Source organism: Ixodes scapularis, unplaced genomic scaffold (assembly GCF_016920785.2).
Source record: "Ixodes scapularis isolate PalLabHiFi unplaced genomic scaffold, ASM1692078v2 PGA_scaffold4__175_contigs__length_147842914, whole genome shotgun sequence".
In the NCBI taxonomy this organism is placed as follows: domain Eukaryota; kingdom Metazoa; phylum Arthropoda; class Arachnida; order Ixodida; family Ixodidae; genus Ixodes; species Ixodes scapularis.
In genome coordinates this window covers 120,951,957-120,972,812 of record NW_024609879.1, presented here as the reverse complement: position 1 = coordinate 120,972,812, position 20,856 = coordinate 120,951,957, and the positions used below count along the sequence as shown (strand labels likewise).

At 41.0% G+C, this 20,856-nt stretch overlaps 1 pseudogene; it reads right to left on the bottom strand.

Moving 5' to 3' along the window:
- Positions 1-5,518: 5,518 nt before the first annotated feature.
- LOC120845291 lies at positions 5,519-12,947 on the bottom strand (annotated as a pseudogene).
- Positions 12,948-20,856: the final 7,909 nt, after the last annotated feature.

The following is a 20,856-nucleotide window of genomic DNA, read 5'->3' as shown; positions in this document are numbered from 1 at the left end:
CAGGGTGAGCATTATGCTAGCAAAACAGTTACAGTTTAAGGCATTCACTTTTCATGTCCTTCAAACTGCATGATATCTGCAGTGTTGCTGATTGTCGTCTATAGTGATTGGCAGAGTAAGAACGGGAGGGCCTGTCTTTCAAATGCCCAGCCTCAAGCATATGCTTTTCGGTCTTTGTTGTGCCTTTTATGCGCCCGCATAATCGGAAAGACGCATTAGTGTTCTCAAAAGTCGGGAGCTCGCGCTGGAGACGAGACAACTAATTTTCAGTCTGCCGTTCTCATCCTGGCCGTGACAATAGATTTTCTTGGCTGGTTATGCAGAATAGAAGCAGACTTAATCGTTTAGTGGGTGTTGCGAAGACTATCTAAATATTCCACTGATTGTTTTAACAATAAGCTATGATGGCAAAGCAATGACGTGTGTGCGAAGCGTGCGACGCAGAAAGGGCTTGTTGGTGTTATACCACCGGGAGAGGGCCGCCCGCTCCCTACAATTTCGTCTCCCCCATATCAACGCCCCAAAGGTAACAAAGCCTCGATTCCGAATTGTTGGAGTAACCTAGAAAAGGCAAACACGGGTTCACCTTCTTCACACTACTGCTGCTCCTGCGTTCGACTCGGACTCCTGTTTTCACTGATCGAACGCAAATCCAAGCCGAACGTCGACGCAACTATCGAGCGGAATGTGCATCCCGCTTTTGCCTTAATTAGGTGACGCCAAAAGTTCAGCATAACGGCTTCGTTACGTAGGAAGGGTTGCCCATTTGCGTCATATCGTTTGCACCCGCATCTGTGTTCCAAAAGCCAATCGATCACGCGGAATACCAAAGCCTCTAAATGCTTCGTACCAGGGCATTAAAATAATTAACCTAGTTATTCGAGTTTTGCTCTGACATGATTTGGCACGCCGGAGTAACTTGTATATAATCGCGTCCGAGGCAGTAAATTATAAGGAACCAAGCCAATCTAGATTAAAAAAAAATAAATCTTAGAGTGCTGAATTGTTTATATCACCTATAGCTCTAGCGCGGGGCAGATATTTGTCTTCAGTGATAGATCTGCGTTCGACTGGAACTCGCGCTTTATCAGTGAGAGCATTGAAACAGCGCAGGTATCCAATATGGTGCTTGCTCGTGCCCTCTCTAGGTAACGTAGAAAAATTAGCACTACGGCCTTCTATCTGGTTGGTGTCTTGGGAGCACGTTAATATTGCTCCATGTTTTATTGGATATCTGTGGTAGTATACCGTGACGCTCTACTGGAGGACGCGTATGAAATCGGTGTTTGTTTTTCATCGCCCAGAAATCATTTTGGGGTGGCGTGTACTGGTATCAGCGAGTGATGGCTCTGAGCACGGCGAACATTTTATACGTCACGGAAAGTTTGAGATCGCAGGCTTTATATAGGGAGGCACAAATCTCCAGGCTGGCTTTAAAATGGGCCATAGGCATTAGCACCGATGCCTATCAATTTCAAACTTTCACCCTAGATGTATTCTTGTGGATTGTATCTATAGACGACGCGAGCTGACGACCAGATTGGCTGCTTTCAGCTGAGTGTTTCTTGCTCGCTACGCCCGTCGGGAAAAAAATATCACCCTTGAACGGGAATATACCGGTCATTGTTTTCTTATGTGTCACCTCATAAAGTTCGTCATTTTTTAAAAAATTACGCTACAATGCAGGAGGCATTTTTTTCTCGTCTTTACAGAAACCGGAAAAAAGTAGATCATCGGCGTATTTTTTATGTGAAGCTCAAGTCTTTTTTTGTAGACATTTTGAATAAATCTGTGTGGTGTTGAAGATGAATAAAGTCAACATTTACAGCTCTAAAACCAATAAACCTATGTCAGAAACACATCATAGCTCAATATTTAGAATTTATATAATCAAAGGTTTATACCTACTGACATGTGAGCTCAGTTCCCTTTTAGATGAATAATAACTCCCAGGTAACTCTTGGCATCTGTGATTAATTGAACCACACAAGTGTTGTCCCGACCAGCTTGCACCGGCAAGTATTCAGACTTTTCTGTTTATGTCATATTTTAGAGAAAAACAGGCTTCAGTTAAATTCCCCAATTTTAACTTGCACCAGCTAATTCGCATCTTCGCTTTGCACCACTCATAAGTCAATAAAATTGTAGAAGTCAGGTGCTTAAATATCTGGCCCAATATTAGGGACACGATTTTTTGAGAAAATAAACTTTAATTTTTGTTATCAAGAAAAAAGGGATGGATACACTTTTACGAGCTACCACCACGTATTATCTGCTGTCAAAAAATGAATTTCTGTAGGGCAACTCAGCCCCAGCAAAAGAAGATATTCATGCAATCCTGGCCACTAAAATATAGAGCAGAACTATTTCAGGAGGCGTGGATAACTGTATTGGTGATATGAAACCACCTCTGTAGGTTTATTTTAAAGCTTTAATTTAAAGACAAACACAATATTCTTAGTCAATAACTTAAGATTCATATTCTCAGCAAAAATGCCGCTAGTTCGTCCAGCTTTCATTAGATATACACTAACAAAGTATGTATCGGTCGGATGAAATTTAACATTGCAACTGTGGTATTGCAATTTGAAGCCCGCATATAATATTGCCACGCGCGCAGCTACCAAGTAGGCAGCGCGGCCGTGGCGCAACGATTATCGTGCTTGCCTTCCACGCGCAGAGCCAGGGTTAGATTCCTGGGAGCGAAGTTTCTTTTATTTATTCTTTCTACTTGTCATTCTCGCAAGTTCGAGAAATTTTTTCGTTTCATCGAGTTACGAATGTTCTACGCCCAGAACGTTCTAGGCGGAATGTTCCAGAAACCCACGCCGGTACAAAAGGCGCTCCGCGTGGCGAGCCGGGATCAGTTTGGCCCCTGCGTTCGACTCTGCTGTCACGCCGACTTCGACGCCCGCGACGCTGTTTTCTCCTGTTCCCTTTTTATGTTTTGGGCACAAGTTCGCCCCATTAAACGTTTAGTTCCTTCAGTTACCATCGCCTCATCAATTGTCATTCGTGACAATATTACGTATATCAATGTTCTTTCTGATTACCATAGTGTTTCACAGGATCTTAAATATTTGCGAGTGTTTATGTAATGTGATCAAGAGGTCACACCTTTATATTTTTGCAAGAGCTTTTATTGTTTGCTGCTTTTTATAGTACAAGTTTTGTGGTTAATGTTTTATTTGACGTGACCAGCTGGGCACCGAGGTCGTGACAGGAATGAGAAGACTAAATGACGACATCAATTTCTCAGTCATTTGTGCTTATTTTGATCTCGTCCACACATTCTCCTAAAATGCAAGCCTGTAAGGAAGTGCAAATATTCAGCTAATTATTATACACCGCGGGCTTTGTCAGAAATTAACCCCGTTCACTATAAGCACGTATATAAACATATATTCATAAATGTAATGTTTTGCGATTTACACCTTTTTATTGATAAAATAATGCAGAGTCAACGTTTGTTGGTATATATAATTTGCAGTTAAAAATGTGTCTATGTAGATATACCTAAGTTTGAAGACGCATGCTTTCCTCGTAAAACAAGGACATAATAAATATTTTAGATTAGTTCATAAATTCTCTACAATGTGGAAGCAATCATGCACGCAAAAAAAAAATTACTCGCCGAACACTGGAATAATAATTATTATTACACGTCAGATTATTACAGTCTGCGTTCGAAACCCAGGCACAAATACTATTGAACTATTTTATTACTTGTCTTTCTCCTATTCATATCCGCATTCTTGTTACGTTCTTTTATGTAAAACGTATGGCGAATTCGCAGTGCCTTCTAGCACTTGCAAAACAAGCATTTTGTTTAAGAGTTTTCTTTCGAAGAGTTTAGAAACTGTCCTAGCTATAAAAAAAGCAAAAAAAAAAAAACATGAATAAACAACTTCTATAGAACTATTTTAGCCTCTACGTGACTTCATGACGGAAAGACAACTTGGGTGTGCGTTCCTTTTGAATCTCTGCGGAATGTTCCTTTTCTTTTTTTGTTTTTGGTGCCCCCTTCTTCAAGGTAAATGGTATAAAATATGCTGACCCACTTTCAGAGGAATGAAAAAATACAATTTAGTTTTAAGACTAATTTATGCTTTTTTTTTTAAAGTTTATGAACGTCGTGCTACAGAAAGCATTTTTTTATAGAAGCACGGAAATTTATTTACTTAGAAGAAATCGCCTTTATCAACTTGCCAACATTATGTAACAGAGTTAAGCTGATATTCCTGCCGGAACGTCGAAACTTAGCATACTAAACATATGTTTACGATGTTATAATCTCTTGCAGGGGTACTCATACTTTCCGACTTTGAGGAACCCCCCTCTTCCTCAATGATAAGCCGAGAAACCTCGGTCTCCGCAATACTTGCTAAAACGGTAAATAAGCCTATGAACCATAAACCATAGGGAATAAAGCGGACCTAGGGTGTATTTAACTTATATTTACGCATCAATGGGTGGCTCAAACCTGCTCAAATAGGGGCTGAAACGCATTACTTCAGGATAGGAACGTCTGAAATCGACGTGGGATGTCAGATAAGAATAAAAGTAAATAGGGAGCCCCTGTGTTCCTTGGAACTCAATTGAATATTATATCAACTATATCATAATGCCCAAAAATCATTGCAGGAATGAAAACACTTAGGAACTAGGACAGACACCACAGTCGCTTCAACTAGCAACTAACATTTACTGGTGTCTCCTTCGATGTGTACACTCTCCTTTCCAACTTCTAAAACTGAAGAAAAATATACATACAAATACACCCGGAAAAGAAGAAAAAACCCTGAAAGAAGGAAATAAATAACGACGAGTAAGATGGAAGAAGAAAGGAGAGAACAGAAACGAATAGGGAAAACCTTTAACTAATTCAGTTCCGGCTTCAGGCGGTTGAAGCAGAAGTAGTTGAAGCAGGGCCTTGCTTAACCACTCGCTTAGCAAAGCAGATCTTCGAGGTTTCCCGAGCTTCAAGCGAATCGTTTCATCAAACTGTGGTCCCCAAACGCCTTTGGACAAATAGTGAAACCCATTTCCAGGACACGAGCATAACTGCGAAGCACTAGAAAAAGCTCTGTATAGAAAGTATTGAATTTTACTGGATAGGTGGTGTTGAAAACAACATCGCTGCTCCGTTTCCTGGGCTGTCCATGGTACAGCTCAACTACCTGAAGCCTGAACTGAATTAGTCAATCGACTCAACTGCCTGAAGCCAGAACTGAATTAGTCAATGATTCTCCTCTTCCCTTTCTTTTCTCTCCTTTCATGTTCACTTTTTTCACTTGTGATATTCCTCTTTCTGTTCAGTTTTACTTATCCATTCATTTATTTTGAGGTTTTATTCCTTTAACGGGTGCTTTTTCTCACCTGCTTCTGCAGATTAAGAATTTGTGAGTGAGAGTGTTCACACCAAAGGAGACATCTGAAGATGTTCATTCCTAGTTGAGAGCTTTGCTGTCTGTCCTTGCCCCTACGATACTTTATAATTTCATTTATTTTTCTATTTTCACCAACCCGCTCTATGTTTTGTTTATAATACCCATAATCTAGTAAACCTTCACTCACCTTTTTCTCTCCGCAAGGTGTACCGTCGACTACACCGAGTCTCCAATAGGTTGTTTTTGCGGTGCATTTTACCTTGCAGTCTATGACGCCGTATGTCTAAGCGGAATTTAAGCAGGATATTTGTAATTAGGCAATATGCAAGTTTTGCCTTTTTATAACGAAAAGGTAATGCAACTATCAATCACATTTTGAGCGCATTTCGCAAAATTAATTCATTATGAAAAGGAATTTAGATTTAGAACAAAACTGAAAGGGAAGAAAATTCAAGGAAGGTGTATTCCTCTTTGCATATAGGTCAAAGCGTGCGCTAGTAAACAACAAAAACACGCTACCTAGGAACGACGTTTTGTGCAGAAATCGCAACACATGAAAGGAAGGGAACATTTCAAGCCGTCAACACCGCGAGGCAACCGGACAATCTCGATTGTAGTTAAAATCTTTAGGACTTTTGATTCGGTCTGTTTATACTTGTCCGGGGGGGGGGGGGGGGGGGGCTGAAATGTCAGACTTGCTAAGTAGGTTTACATTCTCATAAACCAAAGCAACTCTTTATCCTCAAGCTGCAGTGCTGCCGCTGTCTACGAAATGACGGATGGGGAGAGGCTTCATTTCTCTCAAATCTCTTTCACGCGCACACACGGTATCACCATGCGTGGACATTTGAGCTTGCCTGTAAATTGAACGTCGTTTTGTAAGACTGCATAATAATGTGTATATGGGTGTATCGTCTTCTTGAACTTCATTATATTGTGTCTGCATACTTCACTATGAAATGCAGTCTGATTTTCTGAACTCCTGCATTCATATGACGTCAAGGTTTGAGAAAGTGTGCTGGATTACATCTTGTGCAATGTGGTGTTCATGGCAGATCACTTACAGGGTCGGCGTGCATGCCTTCGTCGTACATATACACCCTCTGACAGTAGTTGCTCAGTGTTGTCATCCTACCAGGTAGCTTAGACGACCGTTTTATTGTTTTCGTCGTGTATTGTTCTCTAAGGCATTTGAATTCCGGACGGCTGAAAAGAAAACAGTGAATTTCCTATAGAAAGAAAATACAAAAGTGCATATTTATCTACCTCTACACATAACTAACTGAATTTGCATAAACAGAGCACAAGGTCAACGGGGCAAGAACTGAATATTGAAATGGCAATCTTCGAGGTCTTAAGAGAGCATATTCAATCATTTTCACCTTCATTGTTTAGTGAGACGAAAGGCTGACCTATCAAGTATGTTCTTTTCTTATCGGATTTTTCTTTCTGCTACCCGCCTCAAATAATGACATAGAGCACTTCTTCAACAACACGTAGACATTTACTGACCGTTATCGCAGCGCGCCGCAACCCACAAATGCCCCGCGCTTACCCTGCCCCGTCCTTTAATTAGCCCCGAATCGCCGCGCGCGTTGGCATTTGTTGCACTTGACACCCTCGCGATGGAAAATTGCCAGAGACCATTTATCGTGAGGCGAATTTGGTCGAACACTTTGGATTACCTGGTAGCCTAGTCTTTACATAAAATAGCTTGCTCCCGAGTGAAGTGTTGATTTTGTTATCAACTTTGAACCATGTAGTAGACCTGACCGTCTCGTTCACCGCGGGTAAGTGGTAAAAGCAACAATATAGCAACCTGACTGTATACTATTGCAACACGCTTTTTAGAATCATGTTTCACCTGTAATTTTCATCGTTCCACAATCCTGTTTACATATATTTTGGATTCATATTAATCATATGTATAAGATTTCAAGGTGGTTTAAATATTTCATACAATTTATTGGGTCTTAAAAAGTTTCGCAGGTCTCTGACATAATTCAATACAAAGTACTTCAATTAGCCTCAGGGAGTTTTCTGAAACAAGACAAGGTTGTTGTTTTCTTCGGTCATATAGGGTATTAATATATTCAAAACAACGTTTACACAAGAAGTTCCACAAATGAACAGTACTCGATTACAGGCAAGTGCCTCATAGGCCCTGCTTCAGGCATTAAAAGAGTTCGTTACTGTGGGCAATGCGACCGCATGTTGCCTTATATGGCGTTTTGTAAAAGAGAAAATGTAAAGGGAAAAACATTTGTACTAGCACATAAAGGGGGTTTCAGGTAAGAGTGAGAGCATTAAAAAAAAAAGGAAACTTGAAATGAAGACACGATTCTTTAAGGTTTATGTAGTTCACGGCGACCGACGTAAGAAGCCAAATATAAACTGCTCATTCAATATTTAATTAACCCAAAAGTCTCTCATTAACTTTGTATTAGCCGTTTGTTTTAAGTAGCATGCTTCGATTTGAAATTCGCAGCCCGTTGTTTACTGAGGCTAAATCAGTTGAGAGATTTTAGAAAATTAATTCTAATACGAGTTTTTGCGTGTCCAATTGTGGCAATCACGGCAGCGGAAAATCGAAGATAACTCGGAAAAAACTGCTCCAGGAGTGGAAACAGCTTCACTGCCGAAAAAGCGTCAGAGTGTGACGTGTGGTGACTTGCAAGTTGCTATGGACATGTCACCAAAAGCCCAGTTTGAAATCGGGTCGCGGCATGCTCCAGCGAGTCCTTTGAGGATCACAGCCAAGGGTATCAAAAGCCCAGAGAAATCTGTCTCATTGGTAAAAAAGGGATAGAAATTAATCAGAAGCGCCGGATATCGTTTATAAGAGACGCGCGCGATGACTTCCAATTATGAATCCACCCCCAGGAATAGGCTGCGAGCCAGTTTTGGACTGGGCCGAAGTTCTTGTTCCCTTGTTCACAACATCTTTTTATGTCACAACATGTCACACTCTGACGCGTCTTCGGCAACGAAACTGTTTCCGCTCCAGGCGAAGTTTTCTCCTTTAGTTTTGATTTCCCGCTTCAGTGATTGCTACAATTTGCCACGCATAGCTCATGCTAATCTTTTTTTTTCCTCTGAACTCTCTCAACTGATTTGGCTTTTGTAAACGAGCGGGCATCTGCCTGATTGGTGTTGATTGAAACATGTACCCTAAAACAGAAGGCTAAAAGTTAATTAGTGGATATGCAATAATTACGTATGTAATGGTCACTTTGCGCTTGCGTTCTTACGTCCGTTGCCGTGGACAACGTAGCCCTGCGGGAAGCGAGCCTTCCATTTGGGGTTTCCTTTCTTAATAAACCCTCTCTCTCTTACATAAAATACCCTATACCTAACGCGCACTAAACAAAACTGAAAAAAAAGGTACGGTATTTTTACCCTAAAAGAATAGTTGAATGCTTACTTGTAGAGGTTCGTGACTTCTCGCTGGCAGCAATAAGAGAACTGATACTGGCGCTCATCTTGCATTCTGTAACTCATGAGGTATCCGTCATCCCATGGGCAGTCCGCAGATCCGATGTGCCCTTTCACCGAATCACTGGGACCATCTCCGTCATCTTGGCAACCCAAACTACGACAGATGCAATCACATTACAAACATCAAGTTCTGCACGCTAACGGTTGTTTGCCTTGGAGCTGGGAGGATGGAACAAAGAACTGAATAGCATAGTTCAAGGTGAAAAAGTAATTCTAAATGTAGATTATCATATTGTTTTTAAACTTTAGCTTTCAAGGTCATAATTTCAATGCATGCGATCAGTACATCAACGAGATAAGGATGATGTACGCGTGTGCGGAACTACGTTTTCGTAGATTAGTGCACTTTTACTCATGTTTTTTGTTTCGTGACAACAAAACAAAACCATAACAACAACAAAAAATCTTTTTTAAGAAGCATTTTAGTGAGATTTACTTTTTGCGTGTATAGTGTATCGAAGCAGTAAGATATTCCACGCCTCCTTTTTAATTTAGCTCCTTTGATATAACTTTGAATGTCGGGATGACAGAATTTACGATAAAACATTAAACGGCAACTCCGGTCAACAGCAAAACCAAAACAGGAGTGTGGTGTCGCTCTAGTGGCCCCAAATATGACCGCAGCCGAAATATTGCGTCAAAGTGAAGGCACGTACGTCCTCTAAAACCGATTTTAAAGATGCCACCAGCTGCTCTTCAGCGGGAGGCAAGCGGATTAGCTTTTAGTCAAGGAACACTGGCGCAGCACCCCTGTGATGCCGCATCGCGGTGGAGCTGCGGTTGATTGGTTGTACCGTATACCGTAGCACCACGATGACGTCACGTCGAGGTCGTACTGCTGATGATCAATGTCGCCATCCCTCTGGCAGAGAGTTTCGACTTTGACATATATGTCCGAAACCATACTTTCAGCCGCGAAAATGATAAAACTACTCACAATATCGATAAAAAAAGTTATACCTTGTAATTTAAGGACACTGCCTTACCTGAAAATAGTCGTAATCCGAAACACAATAATATTGATCGAAGTGGATATTTTAAGTAATGAATATCATTTATATGTGTGCCCTTGCACTTAGTCACTTACAAAGGCTAAAGTGGGTGTCTTGTGAAAATCTTGGATCATTGTGAAATGTTTTAGACTACACTTTTAACTTCTAATTTGGCGTTTTAGTACAATACAATTAGAAAGAAACCGACCATGCTGCTGCCTTTGGGGATAATACGCGCGTTCTAATTACAATCAACATGCCCTTTTTTCATAAAGGGGTGTGTTTCTTATCGCAAAACAACCACAGCAAAAAGTTCATAACATCCAGTTCAAAAGTTAGAAGCCAATTTTAGAAATTTCATACTTTTAGCAACGAAGAATAAGTTCTGTTTTTGAGACTTCTTGTACCAGCGAGGCATTGACCAACGGGACATTGACTCGGATGACTAACAGCAATAGAATAGTTTATCGAGGCGAATAAGGGCCTACAACGAATTGCATCCAGATTATTCAGGTAAGCGTTACAAACATGAACAAAGTCTAGAGCAAGACCGGCTGAATAAAGCAGGATTGGCTCGTTTCTGTCGCTTGGACTGTTCGCAAATATATGTGTATTTTTATCAAAGTGACTACAAAAATTATTTTTTCCGACAACCCAAGGTTGTAAAATCTACTTCGTTCCGCATACGAACTACGTGTGATGCTTGTCTTGTTCTTCGGCTGGTAACGTGTATCGGGTTCAAACCTATAAACTACAATCAAACCGTGTGCACCAAAATACGCAGCCAGTATGAGTATCATAGGAGAACGCTCCAGAATTTTCATACGGATAAAAATATTGTTCCCCATGTCAAGGCCCTTTATATTTTGGAAGCAATCGCTCTTAATTAGGCGCTCACTGCAGTATAACATGGGAAATTCCGAACATAATTATCATGCTTCTTGCACATGAGGTACAGCATGCAAGTGAAAATTGTTGCATTCTTGCCGCAGCTTTTTCCAGAAAATACTTTAGTAACGTGTCGAGCTAATTGATATTTTCTTTCTTTCCATCAACTTTTCATCTTAAGTTATGAAGATTGGCAAAATATATTATTTCTTCAATAATTTATTACCACTTATTGTAATATTAACTTGATTTTGCAATACAATCTTTTAAGTTTCGATGACTAACAATCCACAGTTGTAAAGTTATGCTGACTAAAATACAGATGAAAATAGATCGATTAAATTTCTGTTCCTTTTGCCACAAGGCAAGGACATAATCTGAGAGACACAGTACAAGCGCTTGTGCTGTGGCTGTTACTTTATATTCTTGCCTTTTGTGCTTTTATCAGCAGGAATGATATATCAACTAGCCCATCTCTCACTATTGATTTTTAATTCTTATTCTTGGATATTATGACTAGCCAGAGGAAAAAATCTATATGTACCTGCTATTAGAAAAGGAATGCAAAATATTTCGTGCTAATAAGATAAACTTCAAGTTTCTTTAACAATATAGGTGCTTGCTCTCAGAACGTGATTACTCGTAGCTTATTTTTGATAGGTAACAATAATCCGGCTGTTAAATGTAGTTAAAACACACATTAAACTGAAAACAGCAGCTTACTTATGCGCCAGCTCATGGGCGAAAACGTAAGCTCCGTAATAGCTTGTCGGCCGGTCTTCGCTCATTCCTACTTTCCATTCGGAACACGCTGTTCCGAGATAAGCGTACCCTAGAAATTAATCAAACAATCAATTAAACAATCTATTTATCAATCAATCAATTGATCCATCGATTAATCAATCGCTCAAATAATCAATTGATCAAGCAATCAACTAAAGTTTTATTCCCTTAGAACGTTTTCAGATATATTTTTTGAATACATTGAAAGCGCATTCGTTATAGCTTTATACAACTGACCCCAGCAGAAAAAAAAAATCAGCAGCACTTTAAAAAATTCCACTTCAATTGATGAACTTTCAGCGCATTGTTGTCATTGAGAAAAACTAAAATTGTCATCACTCGAGGTATATTGAGGCAATGACAATATTCTTCAATGTGTAAAACAAAATGAAGCAACAGATTGATAGAAGAAGCGGCGTTATTCGTATACATAATAATACAGAGTAACATATACAGGGTGCTTCAGAGAACTCAGGTCGAATCGCTCCTGCGAAAACTACTCATTGCAACGAAAAAAGGCTTTTGTCGTTTTGGTCCTGGGCCGGGGGCCCGTTTAGAAAAAGTATTAAAGTCCAGGATAATTCAGTTGTTAATTATTTTTTTGCGTAATTAACTTTTTAATATTGTATTTAATGGAATGGTTTCAGTCACAAAATTGCTCAGCATCGTCGAAAAACACTAAATCAACAAATTGTAGAACGATAGAAGGCACGCGAAGCATTTTACGGCTTTCTGAAAAGCCGCACAAATTCGACAGGTTTTTAAGTTTCCGTTTGCTATCGGAGCGCATCTCCGCCCCGGCGGCACCGCGCCCCGTGGAGAAATAGTGCAACCAGCATCTGCCGCGTCGCGCGCTGACAGCGCAGCCGAGGTTGGTTGTAGTATCTCTCCAGCACAGCAACGCAGATGCTTCCGTGACCAGGCATCTGCGTTGCTGTGCTTCTGGCCAATGGGAATTTAACTGCCCTTTCGTTGCTACAGGCGGTTACAGACAATGCCGGCTTGGCTCCATGGGACTGTTAATGGTTTCTCAGTAAAACAAAAAAGAAGTCAATGGCTGCCGCTTTAACATTCTTAGTTATTCTTTGGCACTGAAGAATGCATATTGTTTTAATTATTTTTTTAAACCTTAGCACTCATATGTAATAAGGTAAAAACATGGTTTCATATTTTGCAAGGTCACAAATTGGATGCGACAAAATAGTTCAATGCGGCCAAAACTCCAATGACAGTATACTTTTACGCATGTACGCAATTGTATTTATTGCGGTTAAAAATTATAAGTGAAGACCCTGAGTCACTCGTGGAAAAAACACTGCACGTAAATATTCCTTGTAAAATAAGACTCACCTCCAGCCCAGTATTGTACTTTGCCATCTACCCATTCGGACATATTTTTACTGAAAAGTTAAAAATATATTGTATTTCTATGCGCGCTCATTTATGTCCTAAGCTGCAGGTGAGTCCGATGTATCATGTGCAGATTTCAGCTTTTTTTGTTTTGTTTTTCAAAAGTTGGGGGGGGGGGGGGGGATATTTTTGTCATAAAGGCTTGTTGCTCTTTTTTTTTCCTTTTCCGATGCGCTATTTTGTTATTTTTTGGCTATTTTGTTTTGTTTTGTTGAATAGAATAAAGTAGTATTTCGCACTGTACTCGGCATTGCAGCTACTTAATTGGTTACTTTCTGACGGTCTCTGCGCTCTATCATCATAGTTCCGCTACGCGCCTCTGTGGACTTTGTTTTCGTACAACTTGTGCTCGTTACTGGAAAAATGTAATGGATTACATTTACAAATAACCAAGCCTCAAATTCAATGGATTACCATTACAAATTTATTTTCGCTTAAAAGTAACGGATTACTTTCTCGTTACGTTACAAATTACTTTCACGTTACTTTTTTCATACAGTTATCCAGAAAACAATATAAACAATCTTGATATTTTTCAAAATGATCTTCAACACTACTTTTCATTTGTCGCACACCCGTATTATGGTAGTCATTGTAAAAATGAAATATTGTATTTATGAAAAAGAGTGTAGGTGCACACTGTTCACCTGTAAGCTGACAAGGCACCGGAAGCTTTAAAGGGATAGTTAACCGAAATTTGGATTTCAGAAAAAAACAGCGCAGGAGATGTAGGCGGGGGACGCTACAATCCCTACAACACTACTCGTAAGGCGATATCTCAAATGGACGGCTGTATTTTTTGGAAAAAAAGGTCGAGACTGAACCAGGCCGACGAGACGCGTGACCTTCGAATATACCTAGTTTCCTCCTCTCTTCGCTTTGCTCCCTCAAGGCCGCGAGGCGGAGAAGACGCGAGGCCATTCCCTCTGCTTCGCGGAGAAACATGACGTGAACATTTCTGTCAAATGCGCCTCCTTTTCTTGAAAAATACGGTCATCCGCTCACGATATTGCTGTATGAGTGATGTTTTGGTGTTTGAAGCATCCCGTTGCACGCTTTTGCCGCGTGTTTTGTGGAATCCTGAGTTCGGTTCAGCATCATTTTAACCACACTCGCCATCCCGCTGGCTTCCGGCCTGCGGAAATGATCCCCGGAACTGTGCAGACAAAGGTAGCGGTGAGCATGCTCAGTAGCAGCGTCTACCTCCGCTAGGAGATTCGGTGCTAAAGAAGCGATCTACGAAAGCTTAATTCCTTTTGACCCGGGTGTTTCGCCTGTTATTCACATGAAAAGAAAAGTTTGGTTCCAACGTTACAATGTATAGCCAATGCAGAATGCAGGTGTCCCAGTTCACCTTGATGTGTTTTCGTAGATTAGAGTTTGTTTTTCTTGCTGATGACATTGTGTGTTTTTGGAAGTAAAGTATGCATTGAAACTCTAGGTTTCCGTCCTCCTTAATACCCTGAATTTGTACATCTGATTAAGAGACGGCTATGGAGACGACGGACACTTGATGACCGAAAACTCGACCAGCCAGAGAAAAAGTGGCGGTTACGGGTTATTGATCGCCTCTTCGGTTCTCAATTTCACACCAATGTTCTGGAGGCCAGGGGAGGGGAGGGCGTAGAAAGCGAGAGAAGTGGTGGCCATAGGTCTCACAAAGCAATAGAGGATCACAACATTTTTACGCGTTCTCTCTCCCTCTCCCTGTCAGCCCTCCTTAGATGGCCTAACCCCCCCCCCCCCCCCTTTTATGTTGACAGTTGACTGTAAAGTGAAGAGTGGACTTGTCACCATATCCAAACAAGTAAATTAAAAGAAGTATCGTTCGTACCCTCTGAGACGATGCTCTTAGCCTCGCGCCGGGCGCTTTTCAGCCGGGCCTCAAGACCGTTCTAGAATAAAGTAGCGCACATCAAAAAGAAAGAGAATTCCATCCCCTTGTGCGAGGCTACATCTTCTGTTATGCGAGTTGTAAACCCGTGAATCGAGGGGGTACGGACCCGCTTTTGATGTCTGTGCAGGTGGCGGGAGACGTCAAAAAAGCTGGAAAGGGTGAAACGGTGTAAAAGACAAAAACAAATAAACACGAAGACTTTTCCTGCCCGAGAGAAAAAGAAAAACACGATGGAAGGCGACAGAGAGCCTACTGGGCGTTGTCTTACTTGAGTATTGTCTTTCGTATATTTGTACATGCCTTGCCCAGTTTCCTAGCGGTTCTAGTGACCGGTCATACAAAAAATCGTGGTTTCTTGCCGGCTATTCGCCCTTCCTGATGTTTTCTATTTTTTGAACTTGCTCTCTTTATGTTCTGCTTGTATTTCTCCAGTTACTGTATTATGCTGATATTTTTAAAAAGTAACGAGTAATTAAAGTAATCTGTTACCAATATTTTGTAACGAAATTACGTTACAAAATACTTAAAAAAAAGTAACGTGGTAATTACAAAATTACTTGAAAAAATAAAGGATTACTATCCAAGTCTGCGCACAGACCACAAACACATGAAATTGTTGTTCATCACATAAAAAAAGCAACAGGCTTCTGTATGTTTGAGAAGTTAAATATGTGCCAGAAGCAGATAGGTTATTTAAATCAGCTTACTCAAAAATGTTTAAGGTTCCCCCAATTGACTTACAGACGGGCCTATTGAGGATAAAAACACAGAAGTTTGCAGAGCGTATTTTATATATTTTGGGGTGCATTTACTTGTGATGTGTATATTTAGGGTGAATGGTTCCTTATTTATATTGTCTTGGTTTCAGCGAGTACTAAAATATTTTTTTTATTGTCATCAATAAATTTGACTGTTTGGAGCTCACAACCGCTTGACACTGACACGGGAAGACGATACTGAAAATACGCCATTTGGGGAGTCTGCGGAAACATGTTTTTATTTTTGCTGTTTAACAGAGTAAAGTACCGGGTCGCGGGGTATGCCAAAAAGGATTGTAGGGGCTCACATTAAAGATCTGAAGGCAAGTACCCGAATTGTGTAGAAAGAAAGATAATAAATGGTATTCTTCTAAATAACCCATACAGGACGCGTTACTGAAAAAAATATAGAGATGCCTGTTTTAAGCGTAAACACGTTGGACAAAACTCCGTCTGGTTAGGTCAAAAATGTTAGAAATACAGACCTTCACCAACCAAGTCCTAAACAGTTAGGAGTCCGACGTTTCAATAGGTCGAACTAAATAGGCCGACAGGCACTTAACCATCGGCGTATGTCAATGGGCTAGGGCACTTAAAAAAAGAAATACGTGAGTGATGCAAACGACACACCGTAGATGGAAAAGAAGCTGCCGCTCTCCACGTTCGAAAAGTCGTCCCTAAATGAAAAAAAACAAAAACGCATCTGTTTTAAAACGTCAGGGTCCTAACTGTTTAAGACTTGGTTGGTTATGGTCCCCATTTCTCTAATAGAGATATGTGCAATAATGTTCCTAATTATTCATAAATGGCTCGCAGAATTAACAGACAATATATAATTTAAATCACATTTGGACATCGGCTGGCACGAGCTCGAAACTTAGCAGAAAACTGTCTCGGGAGGCTAAGGTTGTATTCGTTTTAACATGGACTTGTTTTGGGGCCTCATTTTACAACTCTGTTTTAGGGACAAAGCTCATTAGGCTCTAGCCTTGTCCGTCCGGCGTCCGTGTTCACATTGATTGCCATCCTATCTGTCTTCTTAAAAAAGAAAAAAAAATGTTTGCGCAGTCGATAGGATTCGAACCTGTGCGGGAAGATCCCAATAAATTTCTGGTAGGGGCTCTGAGATGTGGTAGTAACTCAAGAGCTGGGGGTGTCATGGATGAAACGTTGCATGTAGCCGCTCAACTCCTATACAGGAGAGGGCGCTGCGGTCAAATGCGTATATAATCGCGTTAAACTTTGCATGCGTTGGCTCAAAGTTCATAAGCGAGAGGGCGCTGCGGTCAAATGCTCAAATGCGTATATAACCAAGCTCCATACCACAGATTCTCTTTCTGACATGGATGAAAACGAACGAAAGGCTCGGCATGCTGCGGCTCAGCGTCTACGCCCCACCAGAGCTTCGCCCCAATCAACATCGTTCACCACCTGAAGATGCGGTCATTTTTTATCAATCATGTGCGTTCTAGCGATTTATTCGGTTACCGCATATCACCGCAAGGCTCCTATATATACTCCAAAACTTTACAATTTTGACAACCCCTTCTGCTATACTTCGTTTCAGCTAAGAAGGACACTGGGAAGGGACAAAGAAAACCAAATGCTGCTTCCAAAGGCGTGCCTATCAGTGACAAACACGAGCATTCAGTGACGACATATAGGTCTATAGAGCGTCGGATAATGACGACATCCTTTGAAGCGTATGACTGTCACTCAAATGTTGGCTTGGAACACCCGTAATTTGGTGGGGCGTTCAAATCTTCATAAATAGATATTAATTTCTAACACTTAGGAAGATAGCATAGTGTTGTTGCACGCTCCTGTCGTTTCAGTTCTCTATTAGTTCAGACCAAGCACGTCATCAACAAAATAAAATGTGCTAAAATTCTGAAATTCTTTCACCGATTAGGTTCAAAATACATCATATTTCTTATTTATTTGGTGTTTTATGTGTTGCTAGAGTCCCACTCACTAGTTAGAGCGAACGCGATGCAAATTAAAAAAAAAATGGCTAGAATGCTTTGCAGGGCCCCTTTACGTCCAGACGCAGCCGATGTTACAAGCGCGAGCATGTGGTCTTGAACAATGCTTACACTCCACGGCCGCACAATCGTGCTTGGTAAGGACGCTGAAAACCCGGAGCTTGTTCTTGTAGGTTCTGCTACACTCACGCTTAAAGCGAAACGGGGTATTGTGTTGAGAACATCACATCTTACCTGAGAACTGAATTGTTTAACATGGTTTGCTAGTGACATCACCGTACTATATGCTAGTGGTCAATGAGATTCCTCTTTTGCTTAGAAAATCCAATCCCGTGACGCAAAAAGCACTCTGCGGAAGGTTCGCCTTCAGTGCAACCTAGAGCCACTAAATTAGCCGCCATTGTTGTGGGAGCCGCCATTTCGAGGCTTGTGCAGAGCATACTTAACTACCAATCGTCATGATTTAAAAGTGCGACTTCCTCAGTATTAATTCGGTGTTAGAAAGCTCATGTAATATTGCTTCTTTTTGTCACGAACTGTTCAAACAATTGTGGAGGACGGAAAGCGTTTCCTGTGATTTCAGATAAAGTTTCACATAACTGACAACCATGATTTTAAGCCCCAATATGGCCAAGTGTCGTTACTCTGAAGCGTAGCTTATTTAGTGTCACTAGTGAAATCTTTGTATTCAAAAACAAAAATTATTCTGGCTTGACGTAACGGCGCGTACGTCTGACTCCACGAAAACGCGCTTTCTCGCCGGAGTGATTTTGCAAAAGAAGTAGTTTTGCGGGATAACGCTGTCTGGGCCTGTGCCGAAGATGTGGAGCAGAAAAACCTATAGACCACAGTACGATTTTAAATCCCACCCTTTTTTTATTTTTATGATGCTTTTCCAGAGAATACTTCTTAATTACGAGGGATTCTCTCTCCGTTTGGGGGTGCGAATTCGACAATTATATTCATGTCATTTGTTAACAGTAATTTTCCATTTCTTTTTAAGTTTAAACAAAAGTGCAATAATTTGAGCGGCTACCAACTTTCGGCTATCCTATGAGGCCACTAGAATATTTCTTTTCAGGTATACCTGCCGCACACACTTGTAGTTCTCTTTATCATGTGATTAGTAAGCCATATTTAGCCATTTCAATGCTTCTATTCTCGGGGACAACTTGCTAAGACAGTGCAGCAACAACGAAAACATGTTTGGGTGTCTCAATGAGTACATGTAAAATGGTTCGTGCAACAATTTTTTTCATTTACAGTAAGTACCGCTAAGAGCTGATCCCTGACGTTGATAACTTCCAAAATCACCCATTATGTTTCCTCTCTTCTCAATGGCGGACGTCGAAAGAATAAAGGAAAGAAACAGTTGTTCCTCCTCAAGTCGCTAGTAGAACAAGCGGCCACGTGATCTGAAGCTAATGGTAGTATGCCGTCAGTGTTCATCACAGTCATGGGATGCAATCGGCAAATAATAAAGCATGGTTTGAGCTAGAGCTATTCTCATCTATTCTTAGCTATTTAGCTATTCTCATCTTTGATTGAGCACGAGCCCTTACCCGAACCTTTGGAGATGCTGATTGTCATGAACCCGGGCACTGCACTCGGGCTCATGACAATCGAGTACGTAACGGTGTCATGTGACTCGCGGTGAGAAGTCGTGATGCCTTGTGACGTCAAGTTGTCAACAACGCTAGCAAATCTAGTGACGTTGTCAATTTAAGTAGACCTGATGCAGTAAGTCACGCGATTACGTCACGGTGTCATGTGGCGTGAGACTACTTGACAACGTGTCTCGACATAATCATGTCACGTGAGCGCTTGACAGATGATTATTCGTACTTCCAATACCAAAGCGCCACAAAGAACTACAATTTCTCACACATTGCAATTCAATATATAACAATTTGATCACTAGAAAGAGAAACAGCTGCCAGTTTTAATTTCTCAAAAGTTCATTTTGTAATTAAAAAAATTACCGTGAACCGTTTTGAACCGCTAACCGTTATATTTTTCCGGTTCAGTTCCAAGATGGCCTCGACGATTTCGGTTCGGTGTAGTTCCGGTTCGGCTAAAAATAACGGTTCGGTTCCGGTTCGACACTGAGCTCCGGAAACTGTTCGGTCTGATCGCTTCTGTGAAAAGTTGCCCGTTTCCAGGTGTGAATACAAGTTGGTTGTTATTATCTTTCGGGGTTTCTACTTGTAGCGGTACAGAAACCTCTATGAGTAAGATCAACTTCCTATTACATTTTCAACAAATGCGTTTTGGTTGATAGTTCAGTCATTTGGGCCAACCAAGCTGCCTTTCGTTAAGGTGCATTCCTGGCTTGAGACGTTTCTTGCAAAGAGGCTGGATAATTTAAATCTGAAGGACTAAATGTCCTAGGTGTAAAGGTTGAAGGTCTGGGGGTGTTCAAATGGCTGAGGTGGATTGCAGGGCTGATGAGATTAGTATTGCAGGGTGGGTTTCAAGGGTAGGAGGGTCCCCTAGCACGTGCAGCCTGAATGCAAATATATATAAAAAAAACGTTCAGCCTTTCCACTCTGGTGAAGACGGAACACCAGCGAAGCTGCACTATAGCGGGAATGCGCTCGTCACGTGTGTTTCTTCTTCGTCCCTGTCTGTTTTTCGCGCTATTTACTACGATAAATTGTCACCAACTCGCCCAACTATTCATTCGTCTATGATAGCTGGAATGTTTGCTCCCATCAATGAGAGACGGCGGCAATCAGACTGGTTGTCTGGTTGCCGCCGTCGCTCGTGGATGGCGGTAGCTGTCCAGTGTTGCGTGTAGTTTTCTGTTGACATTTGTTTGGTACTGGACGCGAAACTGGGGAAACTAGCCCTTAGCAGCTCAGCTGTAAAAGTGAAATTTATTAAACCTGTTAACTGCTGAGTTTAGCTCACTCGGAGACAACTAGTGACTTTAGGATAACTCTTTGGAAGTTTGGCTTGATTCAACCGCTCCATAGTTTTCACCCAATGCGGTTTCGACGGTCTAGATTTTTTATAGCTTTGTAAAACTTTAGAAGCTAGATGTTTTGATATTTAGGCTCAGAATTATCGGCTGGATTCCTGGAAACACGCAAGTTTCTTTGTCGAGACAAGTATGATAACCACAATTTCACAAGATTTTCCCATGAATCATAACTGTTGTCAGTCAGTCAAAAACCATGGGTTTAACTGTACCCATGTCTAGGGGATTGGAAAGGAATATACTTTGTTTCGTGCGGTGGTGTAACTATGTTA